The following is a 14,575-nucleotide window of genomic DNA, read 5'->3' as shown; positions in this document are numbered from 1 at the left end:
AAGTTGCCTTCTCAGCTTCATCTATCATAGGTTCTGAAGATGGAATCTGATCCTCAGAATCTGATTCATCTCTCAAAGTAATCCTCCTCTTCTTCTGAGATGTTTGAGGAACAGTCTTTGTTCTCTTTGGCTTAGAGGATGTAGGCTTCACAGTAGGTGCTGAAGAAGAATGTTGAGCAGTCTGTGAAGTGGAGAGATAGGATTTGAGATAAGTTCTGAGGGTAGGTTGAGTAGAATTAGAGGTAGGGACTGAGGTTGATGGATTTTGGTTATGGTGAGTTGGTTGAACATTTGAGTAAACAGATTTGTAAGTAGCTGGATCAGCATTTACCAGAATCTGTTTCACAGACTGAGGAATCTGTAATTGTCTCACCATTGATTTCTTTGTGTCAGCATTTATCAGGTCGTTAAAGTACCTTTTTGCAACCTTAAAAGGTGGGGTTTGAGTGCTGACTAACTGGGGTTCAGCAGTACAATACGTATAAATAAGTTGACAGAATCTAGCAAAATAAACAACATCTCGATCCTCTGTCATCCTATCCCCAATAAAACCAATTATTCCAGTTGCAAAATCAAAATGAGTTTGATGGATAATAGCATACCCGATGTGCTGACTCAGAATTGGGATAGCATCAAAATTAGAACATTTGTTCCCAAAAGCCTTGGTGATGCAATCGAAGAAGAAACTCCATTCTCTTCTGATATGAGCCCGTTTCAACTGTCCAAGTTTCGTCAGACTCTGTTCATATCCCAAATCAGTCATTAACCCCCGAAGTTCTGATTCCTCTGGTATAGAGAAGGTACAATCTTCTGGAAGATGTAATGCTCTTCGTACTGTACCAGGAGTGACTACATAGGAAGAATCACCCACTTGGAAGATAATACTGGGAGTTCCTCGTTTACCACCATCATCAAAAATTCCAGTCCTCCAGAACCGCAGAACTTGTTGACTTGAAAATAATTCAGGCTGAGTTAAGGCGTACCCAACCTCACTATGTGCAAGAAGATCTTGCACAAAATGCAATTCAGATGGAGCGTCAGCATGATCAAGAATTGCAGCATAGTTGTTTGGAACAAACTTTGCTCCATCAATGATTAAATCCTTTGGTGCCATGTGAAAAATATTGAAATTCAAGTATGCCTGTTAGGTGTTTGAGATAATATCTGTATGAAAACAACGGAAATAGTAAAGTGAAGGAGAGTAAAAGTAAGAAGAGAGATAGAAGATGAAGAAATTAAAAAGATTAAAGAAATCTTCTCTCTGCTGTACTTATACAAAAGAAATATTACCGTTGGACACCTGTCAGACATGCAGTAATAACGGATAGTTACTGGGCACGAGAAAACAATAATCAATACTTACCTATTTGCCGAGTTTCAAGGAAAAACTGTTCCATTTATCAATGGAAACAATTCAAATTTTAACCCGTTATCACTGATTGGTTATTTTGCACTGCAACATTAATATTCTGAAAATGAATCATGTTAAAAATGACCGAGATAATTTCGATGAATAAGTGCTGACTAAGAATCAGGACTTAAATCAGAACTTAAGACAAAATTTAAATGGTCATCAGAATATCAAGCAGGATTTAACAACACAAGATAAAATAACTCAGAGACAAAATCTTGAAGTAAAAACAATTTTCATTAATATATCAAGTCAATACATAAATGAAATAGAAATTACAGCAATGCAAGATTTTCCCTAAGCTTCTAATCCTAACGTCAACAGCTTTAGTCCTAGCTAAGAAGCCTGATAAAGCTGAGGATGAAGAAGAACAGGAAGAAGACGAGATTAAGTCATCTTCCTCTTCCTATCTTCAACAAACAAGATAGCGAGTCGAATGATTCGCTCTTGCTGACGGATAGCTTCCTGCCTTTCCTCCTCCAGGCGCTCCAGATGGCGATGATAATCCATCTCGAAGAATAGAAGGTGAGCCAGCACCTCCTGTGGGACAGAGTCCCAGATCTCCTCAGGAATGGCTGTTATATGCCACTCCTGCTGCCACTCGGCACAACTGAGCTCCATTGTGAAGGTTTGAGTGTTCAAAAACATGTTGTATCGAACCATTGTGTTTTTGACAGAAGAAGGAGGATAAGTGTGTGAGAAGAATGTGATGGAAAGACTGATGTGAAGTGGTTGCATATATAGGCAAGAGAATGCCAAGAGACACAAACATATTGAATGCAGACAGGTAGAATTAATTCTACCTCGTCTCCCTAGACCTTGAAAAAGAATAACAGTCATTGGAAAAGGAATGGGCACATGTAACAAGAGTGAACTGTTCAAGGACGAGTGCCATTATGTTTTAACCATAGACTATTAATCTTCCACTTCAACATTTCGAAATTAATCTGAGACTGTTACCAAATTTTACTCATAAATAAGTCAAGTAAAGAGTTAGACTGAAAAATCAGAACTTAGACCTATACCAGAACTTAACAGTCATCAGAACATAATGTCTTACCTCGAACAAGGAATATCTATCTTAGTAAATACTCATACAAGTTCTTAGTTATGAACGTCAGAACTTAATCATCAGAACGTGTAACTAGAACTTGTCCTCAGAATTTGTGCAGAAGTGACACAATGACTGTTTATCTAAAATAACATAGATCACCACAGAAATTTCATCATTCATATGGAGTGATGTGTGTGTGCATTAAGCTAAATAACCGACAAAGAGTAAAGTCTGATCTACTTCAGTACATCTTAGAAATAAGTCATAATTAAAATTTTGATAAAGAATTATTTGTCAATCTAAGTACACCAGAAATTTGCTGAAAAAATTTGGAATGCAAGACTGTTCAAGTGCATCCACTCCCATGGCCACTGCAACAAAACTGGATAAGGATACTGGTAATTCAGTAGATATTACTGATTACAGAGGTATGATTGGCTCACTTCTCTATCTAACTGCTAGTAGACCAGATATCATGTTTGCTACCTGTCTTTGTGCAAGATTTCAAGCAGATCCAAGAGAACCTCACTTAACAGCTGTAAAAAGAATCTTTAAGTATCTTAAAGGAACAGCTGATCTAGGATTATGGTATCCTAGAGAATCAGATTTTAAATTAATAGGTTACTCAGATGCAGATTTTGCAGGTTGCAAAATTGACAGGAAAAGCACAAGTGGAAGCTGCCAATTTCTTGGAGGCAGATTGGTTTCTTGGTATAGCAAGAAACATAAGTCAATTTCCACATCAACTGCAGAAGCAGAGTATATTGCTGCAGGAAGCTGCTGTGCACAGATTCTCTGGATGAAGAATCAGTTACTGGATTATGGGTTAACATATTTCAAAATCCCTATTTACTGTGATAATCAAAGTGCTATTGCTATGACAGGTAATCCAGTTCAACACTCTATGACAAAGCATATCAGCATCAGGTACCATTTCATCAGGGAACATGTGGATGAAGGTACAGTGGAATTGCATTTTGTTCCCACAGATCAACAAGTAGCAGATATCTTCACAAAACCACTGTGTGAAGCTACCTTTTCAAAATTGGTAAATGAACTTGGAATGATTTCAGGTTCTTTCTCTAAATCTGCTTAAACTTGTTCTATGTTATCAGACTTTATGATCAGTATTTACAGAATTAATCTCTTTGTATATTCTGTGCATTAATTGATAAATGTCTTCAAGTACTGACTGTTGTCTGATATATGTGTCTAAACTCTGATAAGTGATATGTCTGTTTCAGTAATTCTTCTATCCTATGAGGATAACTGTGCTAGATACTGACCTACTAGTCTTCAATAAACAAATGATCCCATGAAAGAAGTAGTTATTTCTGTGGAAATCTTATGACACAAGCAAATTCTGATAACTGAGCTTAGTTAAGTTTACTTTGTATATCTTATTACTAAGTCACAAATTAGAATAATGCTACTCATCTGTTTAAGTTCTGATTCTAGTAAAACTGCTGAATGTACTAAGTGCTGATAAACCTCACTTATCAAAAGAAGAAGAACAATAATCAAAGAATAATATCAGGTACTCCTTTGAGATCTAGAGTAAAAATGTGAAAGGGACGACCCAAGTGCATTGCTGGTATTAAGTAAATATGCATTAGAAAAGCAAAATATTTTCTTGGTGACTTTTCACACTCTATGATTACTGGAGAAATACTCTGATAATAGCATAAATTCTAATAAACAGTCGTGACTCACTTACACTGAGAAGCCTCTGTAAAATAGAATTTCAAAAGATGCATAAAATTAGCACAAAAACAGTTGAGGTGGACTCATGCATGAACTCGTTTATCAGTAGGTTTCAGGATAATGACAGTTCTTTAGCAAAATTTTAATTATGACTTATTTCTAAGATGTACTGAAGTAGATCAGACTTTACTCTTTGTCGGTTATTTAGCTTAATGCACACACACATCACTCCATATGAATGATGAAATTTCTGTGGTGATCTATGTTATTTTAGATAAACAGTCATTGTGTCACTTCTGCACAAATTCTGAGGACAAGTTCTAGTTACACGTTCTGATGATTAAGTTCTGACGTTCATAACTAAGAACTTGTATGAGTATTTACTAAGATAGATATTCCTTGTTCGAGGTAAGACATTATGTTCTGATGACTGTTAAGTTCTGGTATAGGTCTAAGTTCTGATTTTTCAGTCTAACTCTTTACTTGACTTATTTATGAGTAAAATTTGGTAACAGTCTCAGATTAATTTCGAAATGTTGAAGTGGAAGATTAATAGTCTATGGTTAAAACATAATGGCACTCGTCCTTGAACAGTTCACTCTTGTTACATGTGCCCATTCCTTTTCCAATGACTGTTATTCTTTTTCAAGGTCTAGGGAGACGAGGTAGAATTAATTCTACCTGTCTGCATTCAATATGTTTGTGTCTCTTGGCATTCTCTTGCCTATATATGCAACCACTTCACATCAGTCTTTCCATCACATTCTTCTCACACACTTATCCTCCTTCTTCTGTCAAAAACACAATGGTTCGATACAACATGTTTTTGAACACTCAAACCTTCACAATGGAGCTCAGTTGTGCCGAGTGGCAGCAGGAGTGGCATATAACAGCCATTCCTGAGGAGATCTGGGACTCTGTCCCACAGGAGGTGCTGGCTCACCTTCTATTCTTCGAGATGGATTATCATCGCCATCTGGAGCGCCTGGAGGAGGAAAGGCAGGAAGCTATCCGTCAGCAAGAGCGAATCATTCGACTCGCTATCTTGTTTGTTGAAGATAGGAAGAGGAAGATGACTTAATCTCGTCTTCTTCCTGTTCTTCTTCATCCTCAGCTTTATCAGGCTTCTTAGCTAGGACTAAAGCTGTTGACGTTAGGATTAGAAGCTTAGGGAAAATCTTGCATTGCTGTAATTTCTATTTCATTTATGTATTGACTTGATATATTAATGAAAATTGTTTTTACTTCAAGATTTTGTCTCTGAGTTATTTTATCTTGTGTTGTTAAATCCTGCTTGATATTCTGATGACCATTTAAATTTTGTCTTAAGTTCTGATTTAAGTCCTGATTCTTAGTCAGCACTTATTCATCGAAATTATCTCGGTCATTTTTAACATGATTCATTTTCAGAATATTAATGTTGCAGTGCAAAATAACCAATCAGTGATAACGGGTTAAAATTTGAATTGTTTCCATTGATAAATGGAACAGTTTTTCCTTGAAACTCGGCAAATAGGTAAGTATTGATTATTGTTTTCTCGTGCCCAGTAACTATCCGTTATTACTGCATGTCTGACAGGTGTCCAACGGTAATATTTCTTTTGTATAAGTACAGCAGAGAGAAGATTTCTTTAATCTTTTTAATTTCTTCATCTTCTATCTCTCTTCTTACTTTTACTCTCCTTCACTTTACTATTTCCGTTGTTTTCATACAGATATTATCTCAAACACCTAACAGGCATACTTGAATTTCAATATTTTTCACATGGCACCAAAGGATTTAATCATTGATGGAGCAAAGTTTGTTCCAAACAACTATGCTGCAATTCTTGATCATGCTGACGCTCCATCTGAATTGCATTTTGTGCAAGATCTTCTTGCACATAGTGAGGTTGGGTACGCCTTAACTCAGCCTGAATTATTTTCAAGTCAACAAGTTCTGCGGTTCTGGAGGACTGGAATTTTTGATGATGGTGGTAAACGAGGAACTCCCAGTATTATCTTCCAAGTGGGTGATTCTTCCTATGTAGTCACTCCTGGTACAGTACGAAGAGCATTACATCTTCCAGAAGATTGTACCTTCTCTATACCAGAGGAATCAGAACTTCGGGGGTTAATGACTGATTTGGGATATGAACAGAGTCTGACGAAACTTGGACAGTTGAAACGGGCTCATATCAGAAGAGAATGGAGTTTCTTCTTCGATTGCATCACCAAGGCTTTTGGGAACAAATGTTCTAATTTTGATGCTATCCCAATTCTGAGTCAGCACATCGGGTATGCTATTATCCATCAAACTCATTTTGATTTTGCAACTGGAATAATTGGTTTTATTGGGGATAGGATGACAGAGGATCGAGATGTTGTTTATTTTGCTAGATTCTGTCAACTTATTTATACGTATTGTACTGCTGAACCCCAGTTAGTCAGCACTCAAACCCCACCTTTTAAGGTTGCAAAAAGGTACTTTAACGACCTGATAAATGCTGACACAAAGAAATCAATGGTGAGACAATTACAGATTCCTCAGTCTGTGAAACAGATTCTGGTAAATGCTGATCCAGCTACTTACAAATCTGTTTACTCAAATGTTCAACCAACTCACCATAACCAAAATCCATCAACCTCAGTCCCTACCTCTAATTCTACTCAACCTACCCTCAGAACTTATCTCAAATCCTATCTCTCCACTTCACAGACTGCTCAACATTCTTCTTCAGCACCTACTGTGAAGCCTACATCCTCTAAGCCAAAGAGAACAAAGACTGTTCCTCAAACATCTCAGAAGAAGAGGAGGATTACTTTGAGAGATGAATCAGATTCTGAGGATCAGATTCCATCTTCAGAACCTATGATCGATGAAGCTGAGAAGGCAACTTCTCAGAAGGATTCTGCAATTGGGGGTTCTAGGCTTCTCAAGAGGCTTAGACGTATGACGGTTCCTGCAACTCCCAAGGAATCCAAATCAACAACAAAGTACAAGAAACAGAGGGCACAGAGGCCAGTTTCAGATGATGAGGAGGAAGCAGCTAAGGAAGGGGATCAGGAATCTCTGATCTCACAAGACAAGGAATTTGCTCCAGTCACTTCTTCTCCATCAACTCCATTTCAGGAACCTGTATCTGACAAGGCTAATTTACCTTCTTTATCTCTTGTTGATCCAGGCACAAGTGCTGAAATTGATATTCAGAACTTGGTTGTGCCTGAAATACTTTTCTTAGAAGCTCCAACAGCAAATAATCCTTTCACAACACCTGTTACTGATGCTGTTCAAACTCCTGAGTTATCACTAACACCTTCTCTGCATCAAGATGATGATCAGATTTTAGGTGAGCATCAGGATATGGCTGTTGATCAGAACTTAGTATCAGATCAGCAATTAGAGGATGTTGAAGCCTCCATTGCTACTCATACAGTTGTCTTATCAGAAGATACTGATTCTTTAAGTTCTGATGCTGCAAATGTTGGAGATACTGGTGAAGCTGCTACAACTGTAGATGCTGATGCAGCAGGACCTTCAGGACATACTCCTCCACTGACTCTTCCTAAGTCTGAACTGCTAAAGGAGTTTGTTATCAGGGATGCACCAGTACCTTGGAGTGAAACTCCTGCAGGACAGGAGTGGACTAAGGAATGGAACTCAGTTTCATGTGTTCCAAATGCTTTACATCTTGCTGAGCACTTGACTAAAGCTGATGAAATGTTAAATTCTGATGATTTTAAAACCCAGCTTAGAGTCACTGCATTGAGTACTAAACATCTACAAGGTCTTCATTCCAACACTCATGCAGAGCTACACAAGATTCAGGAGAACTTTATTAAACAGGAACAAGTTTGGAAACTTGATAAGAAAAAGTTCTTCCAACCTACCATTGACAGGGTTGCTTATATTGAGAAAACTCAAGAGAAGCAACAAGCTCAGATTGATCAAATTCTGACAAATCAAGCTTCTCAGCAATCGCAACTTACTGAAATCCAGACCTCAGTGGAACTACTTATCTCTCTTTTATTACCTGCTGATGCCAAAAAGGGGGAGAAGGTAATTAAGTCCAAATGCAAAACCAACAAGTCACTGCAAGGAAAGGATGATGGAAAAGATGACCAAGGAAACTCTGGAATGGGTAGTGGTCATAGTCAAGGTAGAAGATTTACATCAAGACAAGCTAGTCACAGAACAAGTTCTGATACTGGGAAAAGAATAAGTTCTGCTGCTGGTAAAAGGATAAGTTCTGATGAACTTCTAGATCTTGATGAGGAAATGTCAAGACAGTTATTTCTTCAAGAAAATCCAGGGATGGACTTGGAAAGTTTAAAGGAAGAAGAAGCCAGACTTAAATCAGAGAAAGTCACATCTAAATCTGAAACTTCTGGTAAAAAGTTACTTCCAAAACCTAAAGGCATTGTGATCAAAGAGAGGATACATACTGAAGAAACTTTGGCTAGATCACAACCACAGATAGATCCAAGATCCAAGGGTAAAGAAAAGGTTGGTGAACCTATCAAGCCTTATGTACCTCCTGAGGAAGAAGAAATTACTGATGGAAAACATAATCTTGCTCTGACTTCAAGAAAAATTCTTAAAACAACCTCTGACATGGCTCAAGTTGTTCAGAGTCAAGAAATTGTAAGTTCTGATATTCAGAAGAAGCAAGTAACCTCTGACAGTGCTCAAGTTAACTTGATATCAGAAGATAAATCTAAAACACTCCTACCAGGATTCACTAAAGCAAAACAGACTCAATCTTTGAAGACTACTTTAAGTGGTTTTGAAGCAAGAGTAGTTACTGGAAAGGAAGCTAGAGATAAAACTGGATTGGGAAGTGCTGATGAAAGAAGAGTACACAACACTACTGATGATCCAACTTCCTTGAGTGAACCAGGTATTGGAGCAACTCCTGAGAGATTGAATCAACTAGAATCTGTACAGATGGTTTACCATACCTACTTGAAAGAATACATCATGTTGTATTTCATGACAGATGGTAGGGTTTATCATATAAGACAAAATGCCATTCCATTGAAGTATTTTGAAGAATTGGAACATGTATTATTCTTACTTCAAGTGGATGACAGAATAACAGAGACTGCTGCAAACTACTTAAAGGAACAGATTCAGAGACAGAAAAGACTTTATTCTGTTAAGTCTGACAGCAGATATGTTCCAAAGTACAGAAATCACAATGGTGATATTGTTGATATGAAGCCTAATACTGCACAGATCAGAACATATCTTGGTATTAAGGGGCTTGAATTCAATCTAGAGTCTAACAAAGCTTATGTCATAAGACTAGATCGGGAGTTGAGAAAAGCAAAGATTAATGATCTCAGAGCTGCAATATTTCAAACTGGTGAAGATACTGCAGAGCTTAAAGATGTCAAACGGAGAATGATTGATGAACTCAGATATGCTGAGAAATGTTTGTTGAAGAATTATCTCAGAACAACTTCTGACATCAGAGAGATCGGAAAATGATGAAGCCAAGTCGAAGATCTACAACTGCTTAAATTCTGATATTTATACAGGTTGAAGTTGTTATCAGAAGTTGAATTGGTAAAAACTTTAAGGACTGTAAGTTGTAGTTATCTTGTCTATTTCTCATGCATTTGTACTTAATATTTTTGACATCATCAAATATCTGTTAAACTTGTATATTTTGTTAATTTACAAGTTGGGGGAGATTGTTAGATATATTTGATAATGTCATGGCTAATATGTTTTATGTTTAGATTTCAGATCTTATTTGAACAGAACAAATCAGTACTTAACTGATCAGTACTTATACTAGAAGTCAGAACTTAAGGTACTGGAAGTCAGAACTTAAGGGATATCAGTACTTATGTTATCAGGAGATAGATATCAGAACTTAAGTGCTGAAGGACGATCAGATAAGGACAGTAGCTGATTAAAGTTAAGAAGATCAAGATAAACATAAGAAGAGATATGCATGAAGAAGGAATTCCGTGAAGAATGGAATACTTGGAATAAAAGATATCTGATTGATATATTTTAGGAAGCAGAATTATATTCCATATCAATTAGCGAATATCTTGTAACTGTGTAGTATATAAACACAGAAATAGAGTTTACACTAGAAGTGTTATCATTATCGAGAATATTATTTAATATAACTCTAGCAGCTCTCGTGATATTTTGTTCATCACTGAGAGATAACAGTTCCAGATTGTAACAGAGTTTATTGTTTAAATAAAGTTTGTTTTCTGTTACATAAGTTCTTGAAGTTTGATTTGATTGTAATAAACACTGTATTCACCCCCTCTACAGTGAAAGTGTGACCTAACAGGTTCCCATACTGAAACCTTCTGAGTATCCCATATGGAAAGTGAGGATGAATATGTTTCTAGAAACTACAGATACAGAATACCTTGACAGAATTAATGAAGGGCCACATAAGCCAACCAAGCTCTCTGTTGTAGTTGCGAATCAGCCAGCAATGACTGTACCAAAGGAGAAAAGTGAATATACAGCTGAAGATATCTCATCTATTTCCAAGGATGCAAAGGTAAGGCATTTGCTGCATAGTGCCATTGATAATGTCATGTCAAACAGAATAATTAACTGCAAGACTGCAAAGGAGATATGGGATGCCTTGGAGACAAGATGTCAGGGAACTGATTCAATTAAGAAGAACATGAGGACTATACTCACTCAAGAGTATGAGCACTTTGACTCAAAACCTGATGAGTCATTAACTGGTTTATATGACAGATTTGTCAAACTCTTGAATGATCTGTCACTGGTGGATAAGGAATATGATCTTGAAGATACTAATCTTAAATTCCTTTTAGTTATTCCTGAAAGTTGGGACTTGAAGGCAACTACTATAAGAGACAACTATGCTCTTGATGAAACTACTCTTGATGAAATTTATGGTATGCTCAAAACTCATGAACTTGAGATGGATCAAAGAAGCAAGAGACATGGGAGAAAGTCAAGAACAGTTGCTCTTAAGGATGAGGAGGAACCCCCCAAAGTGGCTGTCTCAAAGAAAGGCAAAGGAAAGGCTCTCATCACAAAGTCTGATACTGAATCATCAAGTTCTGATAATGATGAGGATTCAGAAACTGAAAGTCTATCTGAGATGGATGCTGATGAAGAGATGACGAGATTGTGTGCTCTTATGGTGAAGGGCATCACAAAGATAGCCTACAGAAAAATTCAGAAAGGGAATGAAGTTTTCCAGGAAAAGTGGAAGTTCTGATAAGAAGGGATTCAGAAAATCTGAAGGCAAAGCAGGATAGTCTGAAAGAGGAGATTACTCAAATGTTAAATGCTACAATTGTGGTGAGAAAGGCCACATATCTCCTGATTGCAAGAAAGGAAAAAGTGACAAAGGTAAGGCACTTGTCACAAAGAAGAAAAGCTGGACAGACACTTCAGATTCTGAAAATGAGGTGAACTATGCCTTGATGGCAAATGCTGATAGCAGTTCTGAAGCTGTTGAGTTAAAGGTACCTCAAACAACTTATGTTTTTCATACTGGTGATATTACTGAGTTGAGATCTTATCTTAAAACCATATTCATTAGCTATAGAGATCAAACTTTAACATATGATAGGTTAACTTCTGAAAATCTGGCTTTTAAGAAAAGGAATGACTATTTAGAAAAGGAGTTAGTTATGTTCCATCAAACTCAGAAAGAAAGAGATGATGCTTTTTATGTTAGAGATGAAGTGTTAAAATTGAATCAATCTCTAAAAACTGAGTTAGAAAAGGAAAGAAAGATTATCAGGACTTGGACTAACTCTGGTAGAACAACTCAGAATTTACTAAGTAGTGGAAACTGGAAAGAGGGCTTAGGTTATGGAGATGATAAAAGTGAAATAGGAACTGAACAAATTAAGCCAATTATTGTTAAACAAACTAATAAGCCAAAGGTAAATCCTGTTAAATTTGTAGCTAAAACTGTAAAGTCTGATTCTGAAAAGATGAAAGATAGTGAGATAGAAGTTAAGGCAGAGTCAACTTCTGATAAGTTAAAATAGGATAAACCAGCTGAAGTTAACATAGGCTTAATGACAAAGAAGCAACTTAAGTACAAGCTGAAAGAGATTAAGGATGTAAACAAGGTAAAGCCGCCTAGGAAAAATAGGAATGGAAAGGAAGGTGTGAACAAAAGCAATAATTATAAGTCTGTTCCTAATGCTCTAGAAAGAAATGCTATAACTGTGGAAATTCTAACCATCTAGCTTCTTTTTGCAGGAAGAATAAGAATATAAACTCCTTACCTTCTAAGTCAGGAGTTAACAGTCAGTTTGTTAGGTTTAAGCCACAAAATCCTTGTTTTCATTGTGGTGGTGTATGGCATTCCATTTATACTTGTAAGGAATATCATGGTTTATACTATGATTATTATCAAATAAAACCTTCTTCAAAGAAAGTTAGCATTGTTCCTTCTAGTGTAAGTTCTGATGCAATGTCTGATACTGTAAATTCTGATAAAAAAATGTTAACATAAACTCTGATGTTAAATCCGCTGCAAATGCTAACAAACTTAATAAGGCCAAAGGATCCAAGCAAGTCTGGGTCCTTAAAACTAATCATTAGTGGTCTTTGTGATTGCAGGGCAACAGGAAAATATCCTAGTTCTGGACAGTGGATGTTTAGGACATATGACTGGAAATAAAGCCATGCTATCAGACTTTGTGGAGAAAGCTGGCCCAGGAGTTTCTTATAGAGATGGCAACATGGGAAAAACTATGGAATATGGCAATATCAATCTTGGGAATGTCATCATTGAAAAAGTAGCTCTAGTCTCATGACTTAAACACAATCTGCTGAGTGTTAGTCAAATCTGTGACAGAGGTTATCATGTGGATTTCTTTGAAGAACACTGTGAAGTTGTAAGCAAATCTACATGCAAAGTTGTTCTAAAGGGATACAGGCATGGTAACATTTATGAAGCCAAGCTTTCAATAAGTTTTGATGGTTCTACAATCTGTCTCTTAAGTAGAGCATCAATTGAAGAAAGCTGGAATTGGCACAAGAAACTCTCTCATTTAAATTTCAACAATATAAATGAACTAGTCAAGAAAGATCTTGTGAGAGGACTTCCAAAATCAGTATTTGCTCCTGATGGCCTTTGTGATTCATGTCAAAAGGTAAAACAAAGAAAATCTTCATTCAAGAGCAAGACCGAATCTTCAATTCTTGAGCCTTATCACCTACTACATGTTGATCTATTTGGTCCAGTGAATGTCATGTCTATTGCAAAGAAGAAATATGTTATGGTCATAGTAGATGAGTTTACCAGATACACATGGGTGTATTTCTTGCACACAAAAAGTGAAACTGCATCTATCTTGATTGATCATGTCAAACAACTGGATAAATTAGTCAAAGACTCTGTGAAAATCATAAGAAGTGATAATGGCATTGAGTTCAAGAATATGATTATGGAAGAGTTCTGCAAAGACCATGGAATAAAGCATGAATTTTCTGTTCCTGGAACTCCACAACAAAATGGAGTTGTTGAAAGAAAGAATAGAACTCTTATTGAAGCTACACGAACTATGCTTGATGAAGCAAAGTTACCAACCTACTTTTGGGCTGAAGCTGTGCAGACTGCTTGTTTTACTCAGAATGCAACACTTATCAACAAGCATGGAAAGACACCATATGAGATGGTGAAGAAAAATAAACCAAATTTGAAGTACTTTCATGTATTTGGATGCAAGTGTTTTGTTCTTAAGACTCATCCTGAACAACTATCCAAATTTGAAGTAAAAGCTGATGAAGGAATCTTTGTTGGATATCCACTTTCCACAAAAGCCTTCAGAGTCTACAATTTAAGAAGAAGGGTTGTCATGGAATCTATTAATATCTCTTTTGATGATAAGAAGATTACTGGACTTGAAGTTTTCAATGATAATGATCAGCTGAGATTTGAGAATGAAGCTTTAAATTATGATTCTGTAAATTCTGATAGTCTAAATCCTGATACTGCAAACTCTGATGGGTTAAACTTTGATGTTATTGAAACTGTGGTGACTACGCCAAAGGAAAATGCACCTGTGCAGGGGGAGCATATTGAAGATCCAACCACATCTCAAGAAGCATCAGAACCTAGAACAGGCTCTTCAAGTTCTGATTCATCAAGTTCTGATAATTCTGGAAACTCAAATTCTGATTCATCAAGTTCTGATGGGCCAAATTCTGATAATTCTGGAACTTCAAATTCTGAAGAATCCAACTCAGAGAGCATAATTTCAGGGGGAGCATCAGAAAATGTTGATGGAGACAGCATGGATCATGCGGGAGTATCCAGTTCTAGAGATAACCTTCCATCTGCGAGGAAGTGGGCTAAAGCACATACACCTGACTTAATTATTGGAAATCCTGAAGCAGGTGTTAGAACTAGAACAACAACATCAAATGAATGTCTCTA

The sequence above is a fragment of the Apium graveolens genome, chromosome 3 (genome assembly GCF_009905375.1).
Source record: "Apium graveolens cultivar Ventura chromosome 3, ASM990537v1, whole genome shotgun sequence".
NCBI classification, from domain to species: Eukaryota; Viridiplantae; Streptophyta; class Magnoliopsida; order Apiales; family Apiaceae; genus Apium; species Apium graveolens.
This window is presented reverse-complemented; position numbering follows the sequence as displayed.